The sequence below is a fragment of the Meleagris gallopavo genome, chromosome 11 (genome assembly GCF_000146605.3).
Source record: "Meleagris gallopavo isolate NT-WF06-2002-E0010 breed Aviagen turkey brand Nicholas breeding stock chromosome 11, Turkey_5.1, whole genome shotgun sequence".
NCBI classification, from domain to species: domain Eukaryota; kingdom Metazoa; phylum Chordata; class Aves; order Galliformes; family Phasianidae; genus Meleagris; species Meleagris gallopavo.
This window is the reverse complement of record NC_015021.2, coordinates 1,184,153-1,194,848: the sequence shown is the minus strand read 5'-3', so window position 1 is coordinate 1,194,848 and position 10,696 is coordinate 1,184,153. Positions and strand designations below refer to the sequence as shown.

The 10,696-nt window shown below is 38.4% G+C and overlaps 1 long non-coding RNA gene across 1 annotated transcript; it reads left to right on the top strand.

Moving 5' to 3' along the window:
- The first annotated feature begins 11 nt into the window (after window positions 1-11).
- On the top strand, window positions 12-8,029 carry LOC116217042. Its single transcript, XR_004160918.1, has 2 exons — window positions 12-118; window positions 1,801-8,029. It is a non-coding gene; the product is annotated as an uncharacterized LOC116217042 (long non-coding RNA).
- Window positions 8,030-10,696: the final 2,667 nt, after the last annotated feature.

The following is a 10,696-nucleotide window of genomic DNA, read 5'->3' as shown; positions in this document are numbered from 1 at the left end:
TTAATAGTAAGACGCTTAGAGAAGAACGTAAAGGAAGTGCTTGAAGACTTTGCTGAGGACAATGAAAAGAAGGTTAAGCTCCTAACTGGCAAAAGGGTCCAGCTCGCAGAGGATCTCAGTAAGTAGTCTTCTGGAACTAGGTTGAAGTGAAACCAATTCTAAGCTAGTGGGCCGTTCATGTGGTCGCATTTGATAAGTATCACAAATGGAATTTTTTTAAATACAATCAGATTTCACTGACTAAAGGTGGACATGGTTGGTAAATGGAAAAAAATTTACACTAGATTTAAGTTCACTTTTACTATGAATATATTGCATCATTGCATTGAAAGGCATAGTTACAACGTTGTAGAGAACAATTCCTGTTTTTGCAGTACAGTATGGTTAATCCACACTTCCACAGACCTGTCTCTGGATGATACAGTTCTTGGCTGTGTAAGGAGGTTTTGATTACTATTTTTACTTGTTGGGTGCCTTTGCACAGATTCTTTGTTGGAAATGCCCTTGACTGACTTAGTGGTCAACTGGCTTTAGTCCTTACATGCAGAGCAATACCTGTCAGCCTACTAAACTGAAACAGCTGTTACACTGAGGTGCAACAAGGAAGAAAAGCTAGCAGTTTTAAACTTCTGGAGGGACTACAGTAGCACAGTGATTTGAGTCACTCAGTGTTAAGGGAGTGTTGGTGTTAATATATGCAGGTTATAAACAGGGAAAGATTTTAAGGGGACAGCACATACGTGGGTGATTCTCCACCTGACAAATGTCTTGTTGCTTTGGTGCTGAATGTTGCTTTTTATTTTCCTGAGCAAGTATCAGTGCAAATAAAAACTTGCTAATTTTAATTTAACCTCAAACATGCCATGTTTCAAAACAGTGTAAACAGAACACTAAACCAAGTTAACCTGGCTTTATTTGGCACTGAAGTTGGCTTACATTTTTTTTTGCATTGTCACTTTTGCTTCATACCAGCATCAGGAATGACCTTCCATTTCAAAGCAGTAAATGACTGGAGCTTTTGTTTTATAAACTCAGGCTAGACCTCTAGGAATGCCTTGTCTGTGTGATTAGGTATTTGTGTATGTATGCATCAATTTTTGGAGTATGCATTTTTAAAATTATGTAGCTAAAACACCATCATTACGCTGTATTTCTTTTAGATTCAGGAGGTCACAGATCCTGGGTACATTTTTCTAATGAAATAATCATTATTCAGTGCGAAACGATGTGTGATGACATGGTTCTGTTCTATTGCACCTATGGGAAGATTTTAAAACTGCCACTGCTTAGCTCTGTAGTCAAATCAGCAACGTTCTCTACTTTCTGCAAGCTTTTATTGCTAAGTGGTTATAATTTTTATGGGCAAATGACAGTGAAGAGGGATTTCTTTGCCGTTCCCATGGTGACTAGAGTGCATGTCTGTGTTGCAGTTTTTTTATACTCCTGAGAAACTTTGAGAGCATAATGCATTGTACTCTCAGGTGGCTTTTCGAGTAATTTCCTTCTTAAAGTATTCCGTGATGATCAGAACTGTGGTTAAGGAAAGAAAATCCTCACTCCCGCAACACACATTTGTTAAGTTCTTGTACTTCAATTAGGAATGGAATGGAAATGATCTCCTGTGTCATGAAGTTCGCTCTCCCTCTCTTGCAGGCAGCTGTGTTTATACAATCCAGCACACTCATCTATCTTGAGCTCCATCTTTAAATCAGTTAACATTTGGGAGCACTCTATTCTTACTGAAAATCTGTTCCCCTTATCATTCTTCCAATGCTTACAAACTTGTCTTTTAATTTCCAGGGCAATTTCATTAATATGAGGCTCAGATCGGCTTCCTGATTGGAAACTATAATTACAAAAATTTCTTTAAAGACCTGAGGTGAAGATGCTTCCTTCTGATATGGCAACCCTATCGTACTTCCATCTGTCAGTCCTTTAACGTTGAACACTGGATGTGTTTTACTGTTTGTTCAAGATATGGTTGATGGCAAACTGTTTCTAGCATGGTGACTCAATTTCATAACGAGAGCTTATCCCAGAACTTATTTGAGCAAGTTTTGTCTGTGTTCTACATCCTGGACTGGTGTTTCAGCCCTGTATTCTTAAGGATTAATAGGGTTTTGGAAATCTTGCGATGGATGGATCCCAGTAATATCCCTGGCAGTGAGCAGGTATGGGTACTCAAGGAAAAGAATAAGAACAGGTTAAACATACAGCAGTACTTGTTAGATGCTGAAAGAGCAGACCAGACAATCTGTGGTTCCAAGATTTCCTAATCCTGAGGTAATATCTTTGTGATTAATAGCCCTTCATGGGTTTCTTTCTCCTCCTGTGAATTTCTCTAATTGCTTTTTGAACTCTTATAAACTTTGGCATCTGCAACATCCTGTGGCAATTAGTTCCAGAGTTTAGCTACACATTGTGTGAAAAAGTACTTCCTTTTGTTTGTTTCTGAGCCACCTGCCAGTTTCATTTGGTTCTCCCTAGTTCTTGCACTGTGAAAAACCTTCAGTAATCTTTCTCTATTCAGTTTTTGTGCTACTTATGACTTCATACATGCTTATGCTACCAGCGTTTGCTCTTCTTTTTCCTGAACTGAAAAATCCTCATTTGTGTAGTTGCTCGTTGCAAGGACATTGTTTCATCATTTCAAGCAGCCTTGCCACTCTTTTCCTTTTTTTAGTTCCACTAAACCCCTTTTGAATTGAAAGAGCAGAACTGCACACAGTATTTGGGCTGTACCTGCGTTCTGGACTTATGCAGTTGTATTACAATTCTTTCTGGTTTTTAATCTGGTCTTTTACTAATAATTCCTCATAGTTCATTTCCTTTCTTGACTTCTGAGCAATGAGATGATGATTATGTTAGCTACCTGCTGCAACTCACTCTTCTGTGAGAAATAGCAGCCAGCTCAGCATCAATCAGCCTAGTCGTTTTCCTTGCTTTGTTTTAAAAACACATCTGACTTTTTTTTTGTTTTGTTTTTCTGAGGATGTGGAAACAAGAAAATTTCTGTCTCTTATACATCTGGTTGGGCACTTCAGGCATTGTAGGAGCCTGGTTTAATGTTGGTATTCATAACATCCCTCACAACTCTGGTGCAACATTAATACTGAAGTTCTCCACTGAAGTTGTCTGACAGCTGAAAATCATAGCCAGGTCTTAAATCACATATTGGATGGCCTTATCAGCAACAACAAGACTTGCATTTGCTTTCCAGTTGGCAGATGCTTCTTGCTTGTGCACACTGCCAAAGGACAAAGCATTTTGATTTGAAACTTATGTTACACGCAACTTGGTGTTTTCCTGTATGCTTAGCTAAATCGGTATCTTAAACACATTGTGTGCTGGGTGGTTCAGTAAGAAACAAAATAGGATAGTGGAAGCAAAAGTATTATGGCAGACATGGATATTTTGAAGGAAAATTTCCACTTGTGAAAATACCTTCTGTCAGGACTCTCCTGTCCTTTATATTGCAGGCTTTCAGGCACTGCTGCTGGCTGGGTACAACATCCAGTAGGTAATGGTGGCAAATTTCTCTCCTTTGGCTGTGCTGTACACAAGTGTGTATAGCTGTACACAAAGCTTTCTCACTTTTTCTAAAATTCTGCTTGACTTATGCATTTTAAATATCAGTTATCCTTTGTTAACAGTATTTTAGAAAGTGAGTCCATCTGGACTGAGTATAATGCATTTAGAAGATGGGTATATCTTGAATCTCTCAGTAATATTTTATTTGCTAGAATGTTACATGGTTCTGTGATATTCTGTTTAACTTTTCCAAGGTGTTTGACATTAAATCCTCAAGCAGATTGCCACTGAGAGGTTGTACATTTTAAATACATTTAAAACGTGTTTTTTTTTCTGCAGAACTTGTTAGAACTGTGAAACTACTGGCATTTGCTGAGCTTCAGGGCCTTTTTGATGGCAATGCTAAGAACAGTTGATTACTTACGTGATTCTGTCTGACATCAAACCATCTCTGCTAGTTTGAAAGAGCTATATCCTTCTGCTTTTCAGTAGCGGGCATATGTTTTCTTCAGGGGAAGAAAAAAGAACATAAATGTCAGAAAATTTGGTTTCAAAATAGAGAAACAACAGGGTAGTGATTTTAGTTAAGTGCTCTGCAGTTCAGAGCAAAACTGACGAGGTGGATAAAACTTAACTTTCTGTAGACCATTTAACATGGCTGCTTTTGTTGCTGTTGAGCTCCCTGTGAAGGGCTTCCCAGAACTACCCAGCTGTTTTCAGAATTCTGCTCTGCTGGACTCGCTTCTGTTCTGTTGAAGGCCAAAGGAAACTTCATTAGCGTCAACTCTGTACAGCAGCGAAGTTGCTTTACAACTTTCCAACGCAAGATGGCAATGAGTGGTCTTTATAGGAGTGAGGAAGTCGAGCATGGCAGCAGGGCCGGTGCCAAAGCCTCCCATCGCTGGTTACCGTTTCTCTGTTCTTGATGCATGAATGTGGCACATCCACAGTGGGCGTTTGTTTGCACAGTGGGCATTTGTTTCTTGGATGTTAGCCTTTTTCATCCGAGGGGAAGATGCATTTACCCAGCCTTTTTCCTTCTTGTTTTCTGCTCCCTGATGTTTTGTTTGCTTATTTACATATTTTACATAACATTTATAAATATTGTAAGAGGTGAACGTTTTTCTCAGATAATCCTCATTAGCAGATGCACGGCAAATTTTATTTGGTAATGAAACCTTCTGACTGTCACAATCTAAATGCTTCAACCATTTGGGAAAGTGAATGGGACCTTCCAGTATTGTATCCTAAACATAAGCTACAAATACGTGTTGCAGTGGCATTTAAAAATGCTAGGTGGTGCATGTATATTGAATACCTACAGTGAATCCTAACATCAGGCCATCAGCAGGAGCTTTGCTGTTTACTTCACTAAAGACAAAATATTTTACCAAGCCTAAGAAAATATGCATGCTCTATCTTTCTCTACTTCCTCTTCTTTATTCCTTTCAGACAGCTAAAGTATGAGCGTTATAAAGGCTTATAAAAGTTATTTGTGTGAAAAGGTGATTTTTGCACAGGATAATCTCACAGAAGGCTAATAAATGCAAAGTATATTTCCTCAATCATCCAATATCCTATTTCCTCACAAGCTTTTAAAAAAAAATAATAATCCCTGAATTATGTATAAAACCACGTGCATTTATGTGGGGAAAGTCCTTGCAAAAAGCTTGGGGAAATTTGATCCTGAATTTACTAGGTTTGAATGTGAAGGGGTCAGCCTGCAAGTTCATTTGTCAGTAACACTGACACCTGTACAGGTGTCCTGGGCTAGCTGAGACTTCGTTCTGCACAAAAGCCTTTTGAAACCTGTAGGTAGTGAGCCCTCACATGAAGAAAAGGCAGTTCTTAGCCTGGGGCCATTTGTTTGAGTTCTGTCATACATTTTTAACTTTGTAAAATATAATAATTTGTGGAACTTAATTTTTAAGACTAAAGCGTATAAAAAACTAAATCAGTGTTATAGTAAAATACTTCAGAGTTCTATATCTAAAGCCATTGCCTCAGTGTCACCACCTGAAGTTCTCAAGATATTCTGTTGAATCCATTATAGCTGAATATAAACCTTGCAGTTAGACTGTGCTGCGTTCTATTTTGCAAACTGTCTTTGAGCTCAAATGATTTAATATCATATGTATATGTAATCAATTTTAATGCAGTTAGAAAGCTGGCAGTATGTCTGGTACTTCCATATGAAAGCTGATAACTCGGAATCTGGGATTTCTGCACTATATTTGGCTGAGTGGGCTCTGTGCCTGTGGGCTTTAAATCAGTTTGCTCATACAAGTCATCTTTTTTCTTTATACGTTTATGTAAAGTTGAGGAAGTTTGTGAGTAGCACTTTGCAGACAATGCCTTGCTCCACGATTGTGTGGCTTTTTTCCTTTTATTGCTGCTAGCTGCAGAATTAAATGCTGTGCGAAACTCATATTGTGGTTATTACTGTAGTCTAATTAAATTTCAGTCTCTTGAGGTGACTGTCAACAGTATTTTGATTTTTTACTTCTGTCCTACATGACAGTGTTGATTACATATGCCCTTGACTTGGCTTTGTCTTAACTTTCTAATGCCTTTACTTCTAGTTTTTTTTGCTGTTATGAACTTCACATTTTTTTTAAAAGGTTAAAAGGTTTCATGGGGGGAAAAGCTCAGCTGTAGGAGGAAGGTTCTGCTCTCAAATGGGCAGATCTCAGATAATTTACCCTGGAAACCAAAGGACAAAAGGCCAAAAAGCTGTTAGTAGTTCTTACGTCAGTATTTGAGGTGGATGCTCAGAAGCAACATAGTTTTCAGTGTTTAAAAGACAGAAAAAAAAGGTGTAATTTTGAAAATGCTGACTGTAATGCTCAGATGTCATTCGTACTGCAAAAGGGATTCTCAAAGAATGACATGGGAAAAAAAGGCAGCATTATAGGAAGTCCATATGGAGAAGTTGCTTTTAAGAATTTGCAGTATTATAGTAATTTTGTGCCCTCTTTTCTTCCGTGGTGTGTAACTGTTGCTTGGGAAGCTACTTAAGGAAAATGTGGTCACTTCATAGTTGTGAGATGTTTCATGTAAGCGGCAGCAGTCTTGTTCAGCTCCATTCAGATGCTTGTGGCAGTGTGCTTGTGAGAAGCACGTAATTCTGAGCTGACCCTGAGCTGACAGAAGTTTACACAGGAGGTGCTGTGGCCTTTTATCCAGACAAAAACAGAGGGGCTGTTTCTCCCTGGGAGTCATCAAATGCATTTCCAGTGTGTGCTAAGTAGTGGCTGTCTTCAGTCCCCTCCAACAGCTCCTACTGGGATGCTCCATGGCCTGCATCTTATCAGAGGCAGACTGTCACTTAGAAAACATTCATTTCTGCCTAAATCTTAATCAATTAAAGTGCTCATGTGGGCCATGTGTGTCAAACGAGTTCAAGCTTGTTCTGATGTCAGGAGCATAGAGGTGACAGCAGGACTGCCATGCTCCATTTGAGTCCTGTGTAGGATGTGGGGCTCTGTGATGCACAGTCAGGAGTGGTGTGCTTGGAATTTGGTCAGTGTGGCCATCCTTGTCTTCCGTTTCCCCTGCCTTTGAATGTTGCAAGTCAACTAAAATGCATCCTGTTATTTTTAGTAGATGTGTTTCAGTTCTTTTTCTTTGAGTTCTGGGGCAGCTGCATGAGACTGAAGAATTAAAACCAGAAGAATGTGTAGGATGGTCTCTGTCAAAATGCAGAAGATAAGGTAGTTCCTGCTTTGTATCACAGCAGAAAGTGCTTTAAAAAGCTGCATCTTCTCAGAGAGGGAAATAATCCTCCAGGGAGAACATCCATCACTTGTAAGCCTCCTGTGATGGAGTGATGGTTTACTTTACTTAAGAATCCCAGATGACCAAGGTCTGTCTGCTGTGATTTCTTAAAGTTATTGATGAAGAGTTAGGCTCTGGTGTCCAGGTTCTAAAACAGATCCTTAAAAAGTTCAGCACATTTGTCACTGACTAAGTGAAGCCTATCACTTAAAGCTGACATTGAAAAATAATGATAAACTGCTACATGAGTAATGACACATTTAATGCCTGTTGATCTAGACCTGTGCCTCAACCCATGCCTCTTGTACTTGAGGGTCATTCTGTTGTATGCCAAATTTAATTTTTTTTCCTAAAATGCCCTTAGTGATGCAAGGATCAAGACACGTAATTGGTTGATATTTTCTTTTTCATGCTGGCTTTTTGAGAGTAGCTATTAATCAAGTTGGAAGTACTTATTGTGAGGAGATTGCTATTTGTACAAATGCAGAATTTTAAACTAAGCTCTGTAGGTGTGTGTTTGGTATGAGTATGTAACTGTAGAGTATAATGTTCACATCTCTAAAAGCTAGAGAAATCAATGTAATGACTTTTCATGCTGTTGTACATTGTACTTTGCTTCTAATGTGTAAGTCTATACAAAAGCTCAAAGAAAAGGAAATATTTTCTGATAATGATTATGACAAAATAATAAAATAACTGAACAACCTGCTTTTCCCTTAAAGCTCACTTAAAGTTTCTGACTATCAAAACTGAAATTAGATGTTACTAGGATCTAAGAACTATCACATTTTCCAATATTTATTTATTAGAATTTCACATAACTATTCCTGATAGCATACTAGATCATTATCTAGCTAACTACTGGTTAATTTTATTTTGGATGGAGAACCAGCATGTACCAGTCATTCATACTGTTAAAGTTTTATAGCTAAACTCAATGGTAAACTCAATGGTAACCTTCATGTAAGTAACTTAGTTCTATAAGTTATACAGCTGTATGTGTCTTTCTGCATCAACTGGAAAAAAGCAAACTTTTTTACACCACTGGATGAATCATTGGGTAATATTTCTGATCTGCCTTTATTTTCTACTTTTTGCCATTTCCACCCCAAATAATGAGTATCATTGTCTTTGGATTCATTCAAAGTCAGCAGTTTTATTTTGAAATGAAAACTCTCAAAGTCTGATTCAAGATGTGAGTCTGTTTTATGAGGTTTCTTTGTCATTCTGCTATTAAGTTCCTTCTAGCTGTCCACCAAGCAGCAAAACTAAATTCTGTTGAAAGATGGAGTTATGAGTACGGTTTTAATTAAAAATCCAATGTAGAGACAGGAGTCTGGAAGGAACCCAAGTCTTACCTTGCTGTTGCAGACATCACGCCTCTCATAAACTTGATTATTACCTTTATTAAGCTTCATTTGTACACTAAGCTCATGTTAATGACAATACAGAAATGTATACTAGTCTGACCTTACATCATGCTTTGGAAATATTTAGTTTATGTTCTGTAGACAAGTGGGACTTGCATGTAATAACTTGTAGAAACACATAAAGTCAGAAGTCTGCGTAGTTGTCGCTTCTGCTTCGTCCACGTACCTCAGTTTCACATGTTCCTGCCCTGCCAAGCACAGGAGGACTTCATGCTCACCAGTCTGAAGAGCTCTGGGGATTGCTCCAAGAAACACAGTGAGCTTCTGTTCTGTTTGGCTGAGGTAGGGGAAGTGTGTTGCTGCTGCTGTTTCATTAAGCAGCAGAGGTCTCACTTGTGGATCTGGGCAGCTGTAGGTCAGGATGCTGATTGATTAGTAACCCACAATTTCATCAGCATGACACACAATTTCTGTTTCTGATGCTTAAAAGCATTATTAGTAATGCTACAGTAACGTGGCGATGCTCAGTACCTTGTAAAAATAGCTGAAGTGTCTTGAGATTAAGTTCTCTTTTGCTGCCATCTGGTTCCCTTTAGTCTGATCTTAGTGATCCTCTTTTCTACAGGTACCTGATAGCTTTGTTCAGGTACAATAAGCAGAATGTGGTATTAATACTTGCAGCGAGAGCAACTTCAGTGATGACAACTTCGATATTTATTTTTCCCTTCCATAATGACCCAAGGCTAAGACTTTATTAGAGCAGACTAAATACACAATCTAGCCGATCTTCTCCTGCTCTAGCAGCTGCAAGAGGGAAAAGAACAATTTTCCCTTGCAATATCTTTGTAGAAAACAGTTTCCATTATGTTTTCTCCTGCTGATGCCACACTAAAGGAGATTTTCAGCCAGGTCTGTTACAGATAGTTGTATCTGTGGAGCTGATGTTCTAACTGACTCCTGGAGTTCTTAATATTGGTACTGAAAGAGTATGTCTACTGAATTCTCTTGTTCTAGCTTTTAAAATGAATATCTCTGAAAGAACTTTGAAATGATTGGCTTAATTCATTTTTTAATGAAAGCATCTCACCTGATGTACTTCAGTAGTTAGAATGTGTTCCTATCCTCCTCCTTGACTCTCTGGGACTGATAACTGGAGTACACTGATTGTAGATGTTGCACAGATTAAAATGCCTGTAGTCTCAGATGGCAGTGGGACTTAAGGCAAGCAGAAAAGTTGTCAGCATCTCTGAATATAAAGGTAGAGAAATTCTTGGGGGGGTGATTTATAAACATATTTAGGAAGTTTTTGCATCTGAATTATCCTGTTCCACTGGGAATAATTTAAAATCAGAATTTATGGAAATAATTCAATTAAGCTTTCTGTAAATTCAATCAGATTGCAGTAGGTATAGGAAACGCTGTCGTCATAAAGGAAAGCATTGATTCACACCTTCATTCAGTCTAACCACTTGTAACTGAAGGCTATGCTAGCTGTTTTCTGCAAGTTTGCACTTTAAAAGTTGTATATGTTTATTGATTTGTGGATTTGCTATATGAACCATTATAAATCCCATTTAAACTTCTCAAAGTTTTGCAGTGCTTTATTACACTAATGAGCTACTTGTTTAAGAATCACTTGCGTGATTCATCCTCCTGCTCAGCCTCTTTATAAAAAAAAGTAGATGCTGAAACTCCTGACAAACCAATATTTATAACAGTTTGACAGCAGGATGAGGAACAGTGTTTGTCTTTATAACAACTTAAAGAAAAGGCCTTTCCAGCACCCAGCTATGCAGTTACAATCTTGACCTCTTTCTTATGCTGGGAACATACATACAGCAGACAGGCAGCACCTCCGGTGTGTTTTCTTGACCCTTTGACTGTCCATTCACTTCCCATCTGTTTTGCAGCCTTAAAGGAACAGAGGGGGCCCTCTACTTATAAATCTGTCTTTGCAGCTGATAAATGATGTTCTCTCTCTTTAAGGGCAGCCTGGGTGGTTTTGCCTTTTTTTTTTT